This window comes from Equus asinus, chromosome 12 (genome assembly GCF_041296235.1).
Source record: "Equus asinus isolate D_3611 breed Donkey chromosome 12, EquAss-T2T_v2, whole genome shotgun sequence".
Classification (NCBI taxonomy): Eukaryota; Metazoa; Chordata; class Mammalia; order Perissodactyla; family Equidae; genus Equus; species Equus asinus.
Genome location: NC_091801.1, coordinates 42,452,772 through 42,471,205, shown reverse-complemented (window position 1 = coordinate 42,471,205; position 18,434 = coordinate 42,452,772). Strand labels below are relative to the sequence as shown.

General features: G+C 37.4%; 2 pseudogenes; both read left to right on the top strand.

The window, feature by feature from the left end:
* LOC123283965 (large ribosomal subunit protein uL15m-like) overlaps positions 1 to 15,679 on the top strand; it is a 79,317-nt pseudogene extending 63,638 nt beyond the window's left edge.
* LOC139039821 (ligand-dependent nuclear receptor corepressor-like protein pseudogene) lies at positions 325 to 5,155 on the top strand (annotated as a pseudogene).
* Positions 15,680 to 18,434: the final 2,755 nt, after the last annotated feature.

The following is an 18,434-nucleotide window of genomic DNA, read 5'->3' as shown; positions in this document are numbered from 1 at the left end:
TTAATAAAATTAAAACAGAAACTATTTAGCTGTGAATGAAGGCCTTGAAGTCAGGGCCAAGCTTTGATACAACTGGGTAGGTTTTGTCGAGGTGACATTTATTTCCAGCCCCTTCCCGTGCCCTCTGATTGGCTCTCTCGGAATTGGTTTTCTCCCAGTATCAAAGGGATTCACTGCCCTCCTGCCCCTGGCTTCCTCCCGCACATCTCTGGTTGTTTTCTGCTCCTCAACTTTGATCATTACAAAATGAGTCTATTCTTGGTCTCATTCTTAAAATGATTTGTTTTTGGCGCTCCGGGGCTCGCGCCCCTGCCTCGTGCCTGCGCCGCTCGTATGTAAATGAGGGCGCGGGACACGGGACGCGGGACGCGGATGGACAAGGGAAGAGAGAGAGTGGCCGCTGCCCTCGCCGCCCGGTGCCGGAGCCCTCGGTGCGCGGCGGAGAGGAGAGGATGCCGGCGGGAACTCGAGTCTTGGCGCCACCGTCTCATGCACTGTGTAGGTTTTGAGAGTATTTTAGAAGGGCTTTATGGACCACGGCTACGAAGAGACCTGAGTTTATTTGAAGGATTGTCTACCATCTCTTGATTCTTCACAGTCAACACCAACAGAGGAACTATCATCTCAGGGCCAGTCCAACACTGAAAGACTGAATGCCAAGCAGAAAATTACCTAAATGCACTCTTTCGAAAGAAAGATCTTCCTCAGAACTGTGATCCTAACATTCCCCTAGTTGCTCAGGAATTAATGAAAAAGATGATACGTCAGTTTGCAATTGAGTATATTTCAAAAAGTGGTAAAATTCAAGAGAATAGAAATGGTTCAATTGGACCAAGTCTAATATGTAAAAGTATTCAAATGAATCAAGCAGAAAACTCCCTTCAGGAAGAACAGGAAGGCCCCTTAGACCTCACTGTGAATCGAATGCAAGAACAAAATACTCAGCAAGGGGATGGAGTGTTAGATCTCTCTACAAAGAAAACCAGCATAAAATCTGAAGAGTCATCCATATGCGATCCTTCTGAAAATTCAATGGCTGGGAGACTACAGAGAAACAGAGAGGACTATGTGGAAAGAAGTGCTGAGTTTGCAGATGGTTTGCTCTCAAAAGCTTTGAAAGACATTCAGTCTGGAGCACTGGACAGAAATAAAGCAGGCATACCTCAAAAAACTTTACTTCTCCACTTAGAAGCCTTACCAGCAGGGAAGCCTGCATCTTTTAAAAACAAAACTCGAGATTTCAATGATAGTTACTCATATAAAGACAGTGAAGAAACTTGTGCAGTGCTGCAAAAAGTAGCCCTGTGGGCAAGAGCTCAAGCAGAGCGCACAGAAAAAAGTAAACTCAATCTACTTGAAACCTCAGGATTAAAATTCCCAACAGCTTCCAGTTACCTCCATCAGTTAACTCTACAGAAGATGGTTGCTCAATTTAAAGAAAAAAATGAAAGCCTACAATATGAAACTTCACATCCTACTGTACAGTTAAAAATTCCTCAACTACGAGTAAGTTCTGTTTCAAAACCACAACCTGATGGTCCTGGTCTGCTGGATGTTATGTATCAAGTTTCCAAAACCTCTCCAGTCCTAGAAGGATCAGCTCTCCAAAAACTGAAAAATATACTCCCTAAACAGAAGAAAATAGAATGTTCTGGGCCCGTAACTCACTCAAGTGTTGACTCTTACTTTCTACACGGGGACTTCTCTCCTTTGTGTCTTAATTCTAAAAATGGAACAGTTGATGGAACCTCTGAAAATACTGAAGATGGAGTGGATCGAAAAGATAATAAGCAGCCCAGGAAAAACCGTGGCCGTTATCGGCAGTATGATCATGAAATAATGGAAGAGGCTATTGCAATGGTAATGAGTGGAAAAATGAGTGCTTCCAAAGCACAAGGAATTTATGGGGTACCTCACGGCACTTTAGAATACAAGGTAAAAGAAAGATCTGGAACACTGAAGACTCCTCCTCCGAAGAAACTCCGAGTACCAGACACTGGGTTATATAGTATGACAGATTCAGGGACTGGCAGCTGCAAAAACAGCAGCAAGCCTGTGTAGATTACTTGTTAGGAAAGTGTTTGTACGTGTGTGTTTGTGTGTGTGTGTGTGCACAGGTGTGTGTTTGTGTGTCTGTATACACACACGTGGGAATTACAGATGCTCACTCTGACAGGAGACATGAAATTTTGCAGTTCAAAAACCACTTACATGCCTTTTGAAAAAAAGTTTTATTCAGGGTTTTCACTGTGGACAGAATTATATAGTTGCTTACTTAATTCTGATAGTTTGTATTTAATCCTTGTATAAATAGGTGAAAAAGATTCAGGTTTTCTTTAGTAGTCAATAGCATAAAGCGTTGTGGGAAAACAAGTAATTGTCAAGTGAAACATTTTTATAGGTGAAAGACCACCCCAGCCATTCAGTTAAACCATCTTATAATGGAAATATGCTATTAATAGTTTTTAAACATTTTTACCTAACATACTTACAGTTACTGTAAGTACGTCAAACAACCAATCAGAGTTTAAATACGCAGCTATCTCCATACTAAGAAAAATTAATATATACAGTATTAGGACACTACAGTGCATTCTATGAATATAGAATATGAATATGAAATGCACTCAAGTGCATCCACCAGGAATAGACAAGAAAACCTTAAATGATATGTATAATGAAATTTAATATTTATCATTTAATAGTTGTTTTAGCAGGAAGTTGGGGTTTATAAGGTATACACTTTTTGAAAAAAACTGACACATTGTTAACCCCAGGAGCTATAAAATCCTTTAACATAAGATGGAATACTAAGAACAAAAAGTAATTTAAATTTAATTATTAAAATAATTTAATTTTGTTTTTCATTTGAAAAATAAGCTCATGCGTAAGATTAGAAAAGAAAGTTGCAATGCAACTTAGAGCATGTTTATAATGTGCACAGACAAAGCTTGAGAATGATCATTTTGGTTTAAATGTGCTGGTTAGTTGATGTTATGACTACTTTAAATTTTAAGGATTGTGATAGACTCCTACTATTGAAAAACCTCAGTGTAACTATAGTATATTTGCTGCTGTGACATTTCAAAACATTTTCAGTTTATCAAAATGAATTACAGATTTCATTTTGGTGGGCGATACATTATCATTTTGCTAATAACCAAATTTGCAGTTTGTTCAGGGTCTTAAATGGATTTACAAATATTTAACACTGAAGCTGTTTTGAACTTTCAGTAATGTAAACTCTACTAATTGGGCAGTTAGAAGCTGGGCAGTGCATTTTAACTTTTACTAGCCTCATAAAAGAGACCAGTAATTTTTATATAGCAGTTTTAAAATGTGGTTCAGAGTATCCATGTTGGATTTATGGAGTATGCCGTTTTAGTGGTAAAATGTTATAAAGCATGTGCCTCCATATAAAGATTGGGGATTTGCTTCATATGTTCACACTTCTCCGAGTGCCCCTTTGCTCTGTTAAAAGTCAGGTTCTGATCATTTTTCTAAGCCAGTTTTCCTAAGTCCAAAAGGAATACTTAAAGCTGAATTTAAAAAATAAGTGCACCTTGTCAAATACTTGTGTTTTTACACTTGTGTTTGTGTGTATCTAATAATCACATATACATGTAATACTAAAGAGATTTTCAGCTATTACATTGAAAAACTGCTTACATATGTATAAGGAAACTGAAGAGAGGAAAATACACAACCAAGTAGATATTTGGTCTCTTCGATCCATACTGAACCCTCTTCAGCAATTAATGTTACCTGCATGCTAGGGTATGAATCCTCTCGCTCTTTTTTATTCCCCCAAGAAAGTATACATAATAGATTGCAAAACAGCAGATGTCAGGGTCATCTTTCTTTTTAAAGAATTAAGCCATATTTTGTGGGGGCCAGAACTTGGATGATTTAATATATTTCCCCTCCCCGCCCCCCGCGCCCCCAGTGAAAAGCAAAGTTAATGTTTCAACACAATTTTATTGACCTCTTTATACAGAATTTTACTTGCAAAAATTTGGGGGCTTGAAGGCATTACATAATATTTATATTGTATTGAGCTTTTTTATTCCTCACACTATATTTACATTAATAAATTGATTGAGAAGTTTATAGTAAAGGGATACTTACAGAACACTTTTATATCATTTAAAAGATGACCTGACCAAAAACTTGACAGGATTCATAAAATCAGGGATCATTTTGCTATTGACTTCACAGTGCTCAGTAGTTTTATAGGTAATATTATAGTTAATTTGCCGCGTTTTAGTACTTGTGTTATTTATTTTTGGTCAGAAATAGTAAAGTAAATATTTTTTGATAGTTTGTAGGTAATGATCAACTCCTAACTTTTAAAAGAAACAAAATGTTTCTAGTTATTGAGTTCCCTTTTGATTATACAAACTTGGAAAGGCAGGGAAATTTATGGGTTCCTCTTCCCCCCCAGTGATTCCATTAAGATATTCTCTATGTTAAACTTTCAAAGTACTTTATAAATTTAGTTACCAGTTATTACTTATTAATTATTTTCTGAAAAATCCAGTTTCAGCAGACTTTTAATGAAGGTGAAAGCAACCATTATGTGCTTTGTACTTATTTGAATGTTCCTCAAGTATTTTATATTTTAAAAAAAGAAAAAAAAAGAAGGCAAAGGAAAAACAGTGCCTCTGTTTTTAGAAAACTCCTGCTCAGTAAAGTTGTTTAAACCATTTCTGGTAGCTAATGATAATTTTATATTGTATACTAACTTTAGTGAGACTGATTTTTTTAGTTGTTTACAGTACAAATACTTGTATTTGTTTTTTAATGGCAGTATTTCCATTGTCGCAGTAATTTAGTAAAACTCTGGCTGCCTTGATTTTGACAGATTTTGTTAATATAAACTGATTGTTAGGCAATTAGTTATATTTATGCATAAATCAATTGCTCTATAATTCATGAATTATTTATTACAGTATTTTCTAATGAATTCATGTATCTGTCTTGTGTTGTGAATGTACTGTAATTCTCTTCCTACTTTGTGTTGTTATATATCTAAATCTGATTGTATGAATTTTAATTGTTCAGTTAACGTGTTTCTAGGTTGTAATTTGTAGTAAAGCTCTTCAATGCTTTTGCACTTAAATTTAAAAAAAAATAAATAAATAAAAAATAAAAATGATTTGGTTTTGGCTCATGGTAAAGATCAGTAATAATCTAATAACTGAAATTCCCTTCCTCCTCCTGTTCCCATCCCTGCCAAATATTATTTAATGTGTGATCTCATTTAGGGAGATTAGATGGGAGAGTTTTATATGCATGTTTTTGTTTTTTAATCTCAGAAACAGAGGGTTAAATTGATCAGATGCTTCACTTCACGGTGTATTAGTATTATGGTTCATACCAAGTACCTCATGTGATAAATTTATCCCCTTTTATTTTCATCCCCCTCTCTCATTCTCTACCCACCTTGAGAATTTTAACTCTAAATAATGAGCTCAAAAGAATTCATCTCTGTTGGCAGACTGTTAAGGCACTGGGATAGGTAGGGGAAAATTATTTGGGAGTGTGTGAGAAAGAGGCCTTCCCAAGGAACTTCAAATTACACCATCTTTACAGGGCTTGTTTTATTCTTTTTACATAATGATTCAGTAGTCACTATCAACTGGGACTGGAATTAGGATGGACTTTAAATCTCTCGTTGAGATGTTTTCTTATGGCAAGGTCTCATTAACATCATTTAAACAGAGTGTAGCACAACACCCCCAGCAGGTGGGTGCTTAATAAGTATTATCATGCAATGACAATGATGCTGTAAAACTATAGGCTTCAGGTAAGGGTTGATGACTTATTCACCACACACCTTAACCTACATTCTTAAAACACAGATGAAACTCATTAAATTATTTTGACAGTTTTATATGCTTCATCAACATGTTGGATATGGGATAAACAAACGGCCTACAGTTAACTACAAACAATTATTTCCACTATTATTAACGGATGTTCACCAATAACATTATATAACCTACACAACAAAGAGCATCTACTTGCAAGAAATGCAGCACATTGTTTTTTATTTCCTGTATCTCATCTATTCAATACACATTTTTTCCATGAGAAACATTATTGGTGTTAACACTCATCCGAAAGTTCATTACTTAATGCAAACGATTTTCTAGGTAGAGAAAAAAATTGTATATATTTCTGTAGATTAGGGCACGTTTTGCAACATATTTTGTAATTTTCCTCTCAGAAGTATGAAAATTCTAAAGAAAAGATTATGAAATATATTGAAGTAAAACCTCTTAAAGGCAGGAACTAGCTTTTTTTTTTTTCAGTATTTTGTACTTCTAAATAGAGTCTGGACTTTATCTTCACATTGTTTGATAGAACTCATATATCTGTATTTTTCTTGAATTTGCATTATTAGGTCCACAAGAGACGTACTTTTTTTTTTTAACTTTTATAAAATACTCCATTTGGGAAAGTCTGTCCTACTAGATTTCAAACAACGTGGGAGCAAGATCTTGTTTGACTTCATCCACGTATATTTTTCAGTAACAAGTTTCAGTGTCTTGCTCATAAATATTGCTTAAATAAAGCATGAATGCAAATTTTTCTTTCTGTAGTATTTTATACTTGTTTTAAAATAAGTTGAAAAGGGTTTAATTAAACATAGAAGTAGCTCCCCTCCAAAAATTTCTCTCCTTCACTATTTGTGATCACTAAGAGGAACCAGAAAGAACAACTCCCCAGCGAGACAAGTGAAATATAAAAAGAGTAAGAGAAAGAAAAAGAAAGGAACCTTGTCTTCTATACCACATTCACTTAAGACAAAAATAGGGAAGCTATTTTTTAGCTTGAAAATAATGTTATGTATTCTATGCTGCAGATATTCAATTTTATATCCTAGGAAACACTACTGTTCTACTAGGAGGCAGTGTAAGTGTGAGTCCTGGCTCTGCCGCTTGTTGTGAGACCTTGGTTAAGCTACCCGACCTTGCCAACCCTTACCGTCCCGGTCCGTAAAAGGTAGTAACATCTACCTCCACAAGCGATTGATCGAATAAGGCTGACAACACAGCGATGACACGTGCCAAGCGCTCCTGTGGCACCTGTCATCACGAGCAGCTCAGTGAAGTTCGTTATCTCAGCGACTCGGTGGGTCAATGCAGTACACGTAGAAGCACACTGATGGGAGTGCGTAGGTTGAATTTCATTACACAGGTTAGTATTAGCCAGGCATTTTACTAGCTGGACTCTGAGTATTGTTTAATCTCACTGTGTTTAATTAGCCAAATTCAAAATTAGTAATTCTGCGCTCAGGTTATCTCATTCTCCACGGCGCGGTCAGAGAAGACACTGCCTCTTGAGGATCGCAGACTGCAGCGTTTGCAGTGCGCGTTTGCTGTGGCGGAAGAGAACACCGGACGTTCAAGCCCGGGCTCAAGCCACGATCTCTCAAACCATGAAGACATCTGCAGCGAATTTACCAAAAAAAAAAAAAAAGGCAGAGCAACACCGACATGTCAATCTTCTAAAGCTTCCGAAGCCGCTGCCGGAGTCCAGGGCGCTGGCGCGCTCGCGGCATTGCGACAGGGGCGGGGCCGCAGCCGTAAAGCAGCGTCCCAGACCACGTGGGTCCAGGGCTCGGGACCTGCTCCGGACCCTGCCCCGGGTTAGCCTGGCCAACTGAAAGCCGAATCCGGGCTCCAGGAAACTGGTAAGTGGCTGGTGGCGTTGCGGGCAAGCGCTGGCGCACGGGGCGATGGAAGCGGCCCTGCACTGCCCGCGCTTTCCGGGGACTGCTTATTCCAGAGGGTATTGGGATGGAGGTAGGGTTTCTGAGTCCCTGTTCTCCTTAACTGCAGAGGAAAATCTTCTCGCGTGGTCTCAACTCGTAATACGGTTTATACTTAAAAGCATAACTATGCTAGGGCGTAGGAGCGAAGTCGCACTGCAAAATGATTGTCCCGTTCAAAATTGGAATTAAAATGAAGGACTTTTCCAGTATAGCTTCATGGGAAAGAGTTGAATTGATTTATTCCGTTAGATGTCTCTTCAAATCACTAAATACAGCCAGAAAAGCTGTTAGGTGGCGTACTGTAATTTTGAAAATCAGTCCGTTGCCTTCGTGAAGTGACGGGAAGTAAATTAAGAAAAATGTTTTCTTTATTAAAAATTAATCTTTAAATAAAATAATATATGGGTAGCAATGACATATTTACAATTCCAAAATAAAATTTCTGAACTATCATGTAAGCTTTGTTTGTTGTGGATGTTTAACTCTAGGTGTTTTTCCGTTCCAGCCTGTTGTAGAATCCTTATCCCCATCCCATCCTTGGAAGTTTGCCTTTGAAACACAGCTTGCACTTTGGTTGCAAGAATTAGGTACATCTTCAGAGGCAAAGATGCTGATTTAGAGTGTTTGGACGCTAGAGCGGCTAGGACAGTGCTTGGCACAAGGTAGTGTTAGCTAGTACTGGTTGGTTGGATGAATAAATGGTGTAACAAAAAATATACAACGAAAAGATGAGATACAGTTTATAAAAAGGCATCTGTAGATCATAAAACTTTGTTCTTTCCTTTAGGAAAGACGACCGAGGGGGCGGAGAAGAGGTAGAAGATGTGGCAGAGGCGACAGATAAAGGAGAACGACAGAGAGGAACCCGGCCCCGAATGGGCTTTGAGGGAGGCCAGACTCCATTTTACATACGAATCCCAAAATACGGGTTTAATGAAGGACATAGGTAGGTTGTTCTGCTTTTTAAAGTAGAAAGCCCTGTTTTTCGCTGAGAATCACCTAAAAGATAGCTTGGTAGAAATTGATAGTCACTTTGAAGCAAACTTTTGCCCCTGTTCCTCTGAAGCATCTTTAGTCGTGCGATTAGTTTGGAATAGTAGGGAAAAAAGCCCAGACATTGAGCCTGCAAAATGGAGATAATGATGCCTGTTCTCCTGGTTGTTTAGAGGCTTAGCAATAATATATATAAAAACCTGGCTCATTGTGATTACCCAATAAATGACAACTACCATGGTTACTTTGAGTTCCATTAATGCATAATTCAGATAGTGGGTTAAATTTTCCCCAGATTTGTTTGTTGATTTGTGTAAATGAGTGAAGTAAAATGCTTAAGAGGCAAATTATTTTTAGCAAAATAAAGGAAATGCTGGTTTTGTTTCGTTACCAAAAATCAAGCAGTATAACGTTTGTGTTGTAGTCAGGAGGGTCTTATTTTGTTACCATCTAAATTGTTGGAGGAAAATAGAGAACAAAACTTTTAAGTTGATTTGGAGAACTTAGAGGAAGAGAGTTGAGTTTTCCAACTGTTACTCTCTTGTTTTGTAGCTTCAGACGCCAGTATCAGCCTTTGAGTCTCAACAGGCTGCAGTATCTTATTGATTTGGGTCGAGTTGATCCTACTCAGCCTATTGACTTAACCCAGCTTGTCAATGGGAGAGGTGTGACCATCCAGCCATATAAAAGGGATTATGGTGTCCAGCTGGTAGAGGAGGTAAGTCTGGATTAGTATTTTTGGAGTTAGATAGGAGGCTATTTCTGATTTTCATATAATCTATACTCTGCCTCCTTTGTTTTTATCCCTTTTGAATTGTTATAACCATTACATAGTGGTGATTGTGTTTATACTCAGTTGTGGTTTTAGAAAGCCAGCATGATGACGTCGAGGGGCCTCTGTTCCCATGGTCCAGGAATGTTCTTCTCCCGTGTGTCCGTTCAGCTTGTTCCCTCCCTCCCTTTGGTTCTCTGTTCAGATCTGATAATATCAGAAAGGTCTTTTTTGATTTTCTTTTATAAAGGAACACTCAGCCCCCACCCGCTTCCCCCACAGTCGTACTCTGTCTGCATTACTCTGCCCGAAGTATTTTTTTCTTTGAATATATGAACACCTGACATTTATTACTAAGTAATGCATTTATTTTTCATTGTCTTCCTCAGTGTGATGTAAGTTCTTTGAGAGCAGGTACTGTGATTCATTCCTATGTTTGCAATATTGGAAATATTGGCTCATGATAATAACTCAGTATTTATGGAGGAAAGGGATCAAATCCAATTCTAATCGCAGTAAAGGACTTTTCTATTTATAGAAGTTGGCCAGGAATTTCATAAGCAAATAAACGTGTTGTTAAGTAACTACTCCTCCTTCTTGTTGTCAGTAATGTAACTGTGTGAGTAACTTAGTGTCCACTAGAGGGAGGCATATGTTTACGGAAAAACCTTTTAGATTCCTTTGAAAAAGTAAACCTTATGGATAAAGGATTTTCAAATAAGATGATTTGAAGATAGATTACCAAATATGCGATTAAGTCTCAGTATCCTACTCTGGGTGTATAAGGGAATGCACATGTAAATTGACATGGAAAAATCCGTGACCTCTTCAGCTGTTAAACTGCGCATCCCAGCAACTCACAGGTATGTGTCTATTAAACTAACAAAACTAATCCTGAAAACGACACCAGGGCAGTGGTTGTGTAAGTACAGTTCCACATCGTTTACAGCTCTGTAAATTGATTTCAGATTTGTAGTAAATAGTGGATAATAAGACTTTCTGATCCTTCAGCATAAAATTACCAATTTGGAAAGATATGTTTTCAAGGAAAAACAAAATAAACCTAACTGATAGAAAGACATTCCTAAAAATGCTTTTATAATACTTAAAATACTGAAACTAACCCCAATGTCCAAGGATGGGGAGTGGTCAAGCAATCTATGGAATAGTAATTAAAAAATCACAAATTATAGGGGCTGGCCCTGTGGCCTAGTGGTTAAGTTTGGCGCCCTCCCCTTCTGTGGCCTGGGTTCAGTTCCTGGGTACAGACCCACACCACTCGTCGACGGCCATGCTCTGGCAGCAACCCGCAGACAAAATAGAGAAAGACTGGCAACAGATGTTAGCTCAGGGTGAATCTTCCTCAGCAGAAAAAAAAAAAATCACAAATAATATGGCAAGACCTTACTTTATTGAGTCAGACGTACCATAATTATTAAAATGCAGGTCGGTATCATAGATGGAAAAAGTGTATCTTAGAATTGATGGAATATTTTTTAAATATATTAAAGGTTCATAATTAATAAAAGGAACTTGATTGGGAGCCAGCTTGTTTCAACCACACCAAAATAGGAAAAAATTCTTATCACTACATAAAGAATGGTAATGATGCCATCTTTTTATTTTTGTCAGAATCTGTTTTGAAATTAAATATAGCACATCCTAACTAAAGTGATCAAAAGTAGAACTTAAAAAAGTTCAGGACTACATTTTTCAGTGTTGACCATGGTAGGGAAAGGTAAACTTATTTTCTGTCAGTTTAGAGGCTGTAATAAAGTCAATAACGAATGCAAAGTGAATTTCTGTTGTCCTTTGCTCCCTTTTTTCCTAGAGGGGGTGACCCCTCCAAAGCTCAGATATTTTATTCTTTCGCTGATTCTAGCCCACTCGTCCCCCTCTTTAACCTTCTCTTGGCCTCTTGCTTATTAATGGATAGGAAGATAAGTCATGATCTGTATCCTACAGCGTAATGTTGTGGTTAAGAACACATACTGTGGCTGGACTGTCTGGGTTAGAATCCTAGCTTTGTGATTTTGGGCAAGTTATTTAACCTTTCTGTGCTTCAGTTTCCCCATCTGTGAAGTTGGTTTAGCAATAATTCTGTCATAGGGTTGTTAGGAGGGTTAAACAGCCAACTATTACCGAAGTACTGGGAATGGGTGCTTATATTGGTGTCTACGAAATACATCAAGTGAAAATATAGTCATCTCTGCTCACAGGGAAGGAAAATTGGTAAAAGAAGGGGGCCTAGAAAATGTAAAAGAATTTGATGTTATTTGATAGGACCTCGAAGCAGAAGTCTTTGAAGTAGGAATTGCTGTTACATTGTGGGCATTTTGGAGGAGAAAACACAGTGTAAAAAGGAAGCTTGCCATAGTTAATTTACTTGTAGCCAAGCTAGCTACTCACAGACTATTTTGACGTGTTACAGGGTGCTGATACCTTTAAGGCGAAAGTTAATATTGAAGTACAGTTGGCTTCGGAACGAGCCATTGCTGCAATCGAAGAGAGTGGTGGTGTCGTTACTACAGCCTTCTGTGATCCCAGAAGTCTGGGTAAGCTTGCTCTGCAGTCATTTTCTTCTCTCCCTCTTTGTCTCATGCTGGCTGCATGTGAGGATTGTAAAGTCCTCATGGCTGTTTGACTTGCCCTTTCGACACCTCTGTTTTCTGTTTCAGGATTTCTTATTAGTGCTGTGGCTGGTGGGGCTCTGTCCTCTGATAGACCTCAGCCAGTAGGTCATAAAAAGGTTTTGTTTTTGTTTTGAACGCAGGGCTTAAATACAATGTTACCTATGTCTAGAAACTCACTAATGGTTGGTAACCCAGGAGTAACTCTGACTTTCAAGATACAAACTTTTGAAAATTAAGCATTTCCATTTGTTTACTTAAAACAAGCTTATTTAATTAAAAAAGTTCTTGGAATTAAGTTCTCATCTTGGTCATATTTAAAAATTAATGATTATAAAATACCGTTATTAAAAGAAAATCATCATGTAAATAAAATAGTCAACATTTGCATTTCTCTTTTTTTAATTTAAAAATTGTTTTAGAAATTCTGTGCAAACCTGTTCCATTCTTTCTGCGTGGACAACCCATTCCAAAACGAATGCTTCCACCTGAAGCACTGGTGCCGTATTATACTGATGCAAAGAATCGTGGTGACCTGGCGGATCCGGCCAAATTTCCTGAAGCAAGACTTGAACTCGCCCAGAAGTATGGTTATATTTTACCTGACGTTACTAAAGATGAACTCTTCAAAGTGCTTACTACTCGAAAGGACCCAAGGCAGATTTTCTTTGGTCTTGCTCCTGGACGGGTGGTGAATATGGCAGATAAGAAAATCCTGAAACCTACAGAGGAGAATGTCCTCAAGTATTACAGCTCATGAATTCCCTTCCAAGAAAGCAGAGTTGGAAAAGAGGACTGGAAAAGGAGGCAATGCGATAAAACAAAGAATTGGTGCGGTCACTGTGTTTGAGTGATGTCTACAACCTGACTCTCAATAATACTTTCATCTTGGTCATTGTATTATTTATTATCATAGTCATTATCAAGGAAACTCTGCCTAGCAATGGCTTAAACAAATTAGAGTTTTTTTCTTATTTTTTATCACCTAAGAAGAATTGGTAGTGATGGTAATAGCCACAGCAGTTCAATAATCTTGCAGTTTCTGTATCTGCAATTCTCAGGGCCTCTCCCCAAGACCCTAAGATGATCACCATGGCTTCAGTAAGAATAACCTTAAAGGGCAGGAAGAAGCGGGGAGAATGGTTCAAGCTATAGCTGCCCTGTTCATAAGGAAGCAAAAGTTTTCTCATGCCCACCCCTTGCAGACTTTCATATACATCTTATTATCCATAGCTGTGTCATTTGATTCCCTCTAAGGGCAATGAGGCTGACGCACTGAGACTTAACTATGCCTGCCTCTACAGTTGGTAGATGGGAGAGGCAGAACATCCTTGGGGATGGAAATTGATTAGCCAACCACTAAGGACTGCCAAAGTCATCAAAAAAGTTATTCATTCAGTATATATTTGTTGAATGTCAAGTATTCTAGGTTCTATTTAAATAACATAATATACATATATTTTATAGGGTACTTGATATTTACAAAATATATTTTTATAAATATAAAATAATTAAAAATACTTGCGAAAAGGTGCACTACTCCAAAAAAAGATCATAATAGAAGTTTTCAATGTACATTTTTTAAAATGTGCTTTCAAAAACTGTACCTAGGCATTCTGGAAAATGGAATGAAAACAGGTATTGCAGTTTGAATGGTACTACGCTAGAAAACAAAAGTAGATAGTTGCAGCAAAAACTTGTAGATATAAAGATGTTTCTGTGAGAACATAAAGGGCTGATGTACCCATAATGCACATGACAGAGGGTTTCACAATGTGCTGCCAGGCACCGTAGCTTTTAGATACTCGTCGATCCGTTGCTGCTGCTGTTAAGTTGGTTTTTCTTACTAATGCAATAGGATAGACTTCGGGTAGATGATGGTCACACATTGTGTCCTGTGAGAAAATATTGGGCCGTGGAAAAGAGAAAATTAAAAGGGATGATTTAATTTTGAAGTTACATATATGATCCTGAAAGAGAGAAACAATAGGAATAGTATTATCTTATAATAGCACAACTATTTATTTGGTAATTTAAGACAACTGTTTAATATTATCTTTATTATGTTCAAGATTATCATTATTATGTTTAAGATATTATTATTATGTTTTTAAGACATAATTTTCACTCTGATCTCATTAGTAACAATATAACAAAAGTTGAGGCAAATTCATTTTTGTTTTCAATCTGAAAAAAGTCACTTTTGGAAGTTTCAAGAATGGAAAAAGTGCTATAAATGTGTTTCATTAAATTGTTCTTTTAAAAACGTATTTTGAAAGTCTACAACAATGTATGAACACACCATTTTACTATTAATTTCTTCTCCTGTACATATCCGTGAGACCAGAATAAAAATGGACTATTTTCCTGGCTAGATATGCATTTATTTCATAAGGGAGCTCCTAATTGCGAAAATACTTGGGTGAAACCATCATCTCCATTCTGTGGATCCATTCCCAACGTCAGATGGAGAGACGAATGTGACTGGATTTCACCTGTTCAGCTTGTAACCCCAACCTTTGTCTCCACTTGGAATAAAGTTGTGTACTTTCGCCATCAAAAGGAACTTCCCATTCACCATCTGGCCCTTCAGCAGTCCCCTAAGCACTAAAAATAAAAGTAAGACTAAACGGGTGAAATTAATTTTAATGATTTGTTTTAGTTAAGCCAATATTTCCAAGTATTGTCATTTCAATATGTACGTAGTGTACACTTAGTAATGAGATATTTGATCTTCTTTTTTTGTACTAAGTTTTCAAAATCCGGCTTTTACAGCATATCTCAATTCAGACTATCTGCATTTCAAGTGTTCAATAGCCAAATGTGGCTAATGGCTACTGTGTTGGACAGTCCAACTCCAGAGTATCTGGGATTTAGCTACTCTGTTTCCAGTTGACTAAAGCAGCACATCTACCGTGACAATCAAGTTCGGTGGTGGGTTAAAATAGTTCTATATAAATTGATGTGCATAATGAAGATGCATGCCTAATTAAAATACAAAACCACCTCCCCTTGGAGAGAAATCAAGCAGGTACCATAAGCCAAAACATAGACCACACATCAGAAAATATTTAGATAATCATCACAAATCTGCTTTTAATTTTGAAATATTTGAAACATAACCATCCAATATTAGAAGACTAACAGAAAATATTTGAAGTAATCCAATAGTACAAAATAGAGGCAATAAAAGTTATGAGTATTTAATAAATGTTGTGTTTAATAACATGGACAGTATAGCCATGAAGTATCTTTAAGTAAAAAGAGTTAGAAGGCACTGTGTCTGATATTACTTCATTTTGGTAAAATAAAAATATTTATCATTATTTGAACAAATACATAGTAAAAAAGATTGAAAATCTATCGATCAAACTCTTTAAAATGTAATATATAGACGTCTGGTTTATGGAAATTTTGTATCTTTTCCACATGCTTATCTATGTTTTCTAAAGGCACCATTTTTTGTTCATAACAAAAAATAAAATAAGGCATGGCACTGTGCATGAGTAGCTAATCTGAAAAACCTTCCACTGTAAACGCCTGGATATGCAAGACAAATTATATCAAGCATTCTTGTACCTGCAAAATTGAGGTCATATAAAGGAAAGCACAATGCCTCGTTTTCCACAAAGAAGAAGGAGTTCAGAACAAGCTCAATGAGCATCCAGTGCTGAGGCTGGTGTACCGCTTCCCTAAGTTGATGGGTATGTGAGGATGGGTGGGGAGCTTCTCTAGAACCCAGAGGATTGGGTTTTACTATCCCTACAGGAAGAGGAACTCTGTACTGGGACCCTGAAGGATCCGTGTTTCACAATGAAACCCCTACAGTAAAACTAACCCTCAATGAAAAACTTGGCTGAAATATAAACCCACAAACACAGGGAGTTGACAGACAAGTCTTTGTTTTTTTCTTGGACTCCAGCTGGGATTCCTCTAAGAATTTGTCACTAAATGTGTGCCATCCAGTTGGTGTGGCTTCAGTGTCCACCACAACTGTACCTAGGAAAAGTCTAGCCGAAAAATAAATATGAAAGTATATTCTAAATTAATTGCATTTCCGTAGCAAGAGAAACTCTACACCCAGGCTACACAACAGTTTCAAGATAAAGCATTATGAAGTTTTAGCTTCTAGTATAAATATAAATTTACAAATCCTATATTGGGGTTTCTATTGTTAGCTAACAAATTCTTACAAAACTACTGGCTGAAAACCACCTTTCCATATACTTATGGGTTCTGTGGGTTTAGAATTCAGGAAAAGCATAGGAGGAAGGTTCTACATGTTGCACGGTGTCTGGGGCACAGGCTCGTGAAGACTTGACAGGTCAGGGTGACTCCGTGGCTGGTGGCTGGAATCAATCAGAGGAGTCTTCACATGTCTGTGAGTTGATTTTGGCTGTAGTCTGGGTCCTCAGTGAGGGTTCACAGGAGCACCAGCATTTGGCCTCTCCACGTGACTTGGGATTTCCACTGCATGGTGGCCCCAAGGTTCCAAAAGCAAGTGTCTTTGCAAACAAGTCAGAATCAACATTGCCTTTTATGACATAGCTTCAGGAGTCCTGCAGCATCACGTCTGCTGTATTCTATTTGTTAAAAGTGAGTTACTTATATCAGCTGAGATTTGAAGGAAGGGGACACGGAAACTGCCCTCAATGAGAAGAGTGTTAAAGGATTTATGGACATATTTTAAAAACACCACAGTCTGCATTTGGGCTACAAATTATTTAAATTCCTCTCACTTGCAAAACATACTTACCTTCTCCCAAGACCCCTCAAAAATTTTATTTCATTACAGCATTTGGGTCCGGTTCAAGGCCCAGGATCTCATAATCTAAATCAGATCCAGGCCAGATTAAGTTCTTCAGATACAGTTACCCTTGATATGAAGACCTGTGAAGCAAAGAGGTAAGTTTTCTGCCCCCTCTAGCCACACCCCTCTTCCAAACATACACATCTATGGGGATACAGGCATTGGATAACTGCTACTGATATACCCACTTAAAAAGATGGCAAAAAAAAAAAAAAAATTGTTCTGTAACAGTGATACAGTGTCGGATACATATGCTGTGTATCCACAGCAATTCTGAGGTACACCCAGCTGCATGCTGGCAGTTCTCTGATGTAGGCTCAGCCCTACTCTCTGGAGGGGTTTTTTTCTTGCTTTTGTTTTGCTTTCCCCATGGTGCTTGGCTTTGACTTCTGGTTTCTTGGTTCTGTACTCTGACAAGCTGCACAGTATTTCCATAGATAAAGCATGACAAATTATGAGCTAAAGATGCCAAGTTATAAGGCCCATTATGAAAAAACCTAACATGATTGAATGTAATTAATATCAACTGAAAGTAGGTTTAGAATGCTAAGAATTTATAAAAGTGTTATGATAAATTGCAAAAAGCATATTTTCAATGATTAAGACACAATCTTAAAATCTGAAAAATAAGATACCACGAAGGGGTAGGTATAAAAAGGTAGAATTTTATAAACAAAAGTTTTATTAAAATTTAAAACACCTTACACGGGTAAAATAACAGTTTAGATACAACTGAAGATAGAATTAGTTAACCAGAAGAAAGGACTAAAGGGAATGCAGATTAGAGTGAAAAACAAATATGTAAGGTTTAATGAGCTTGTGGGATAAAACTATATGGTCTAACATATCTAATGGAATGTCTTTGAGGAAAGGAAAGAGGCAATATATGATGTGAAAATGATTGAAAATATTCCAGACTTATCTTAAATCGTTAGATCCCAGAAGTATAATTACCCCCCAAAAGGATAAATAACAATAAATCTATACCTAGAAATATTCTAAAGGAAATTTCAGAGTCAGATCTTACAAGCAGCCTGGGGAAAAAAGACAGGATAACTACAAAAAACAGTAAGCTTGACGTTAAAGTTGACATCAATAAAATGTCGAAAGATAATATTATATATTCATGGTGCTCAGAAAAATTAACTATCATTCTAGAATTCCAAGCCCAGGTAAACTACCGTTAAGAGTAGGCATGAAATAGACATTTTCTAGAGAAACCACGAGGCAGGAGGTGTCTACCACTTATAGACATTCATAAAAGAACTTACAAAGGGTGTCATTTAGGAGGAGGGAAGTCTCCACACTAGGAAGGAATAGGATACTAGATCCAATGGGGATCGAAGAATCTGTTAGATACATGGGTAAGTCCAATTAAGGTTTACCCAAGTTCTGGAGATATAAAAAATTATGGAAAAGAAAATTGTGTAAGACAGGAGGCAGTGG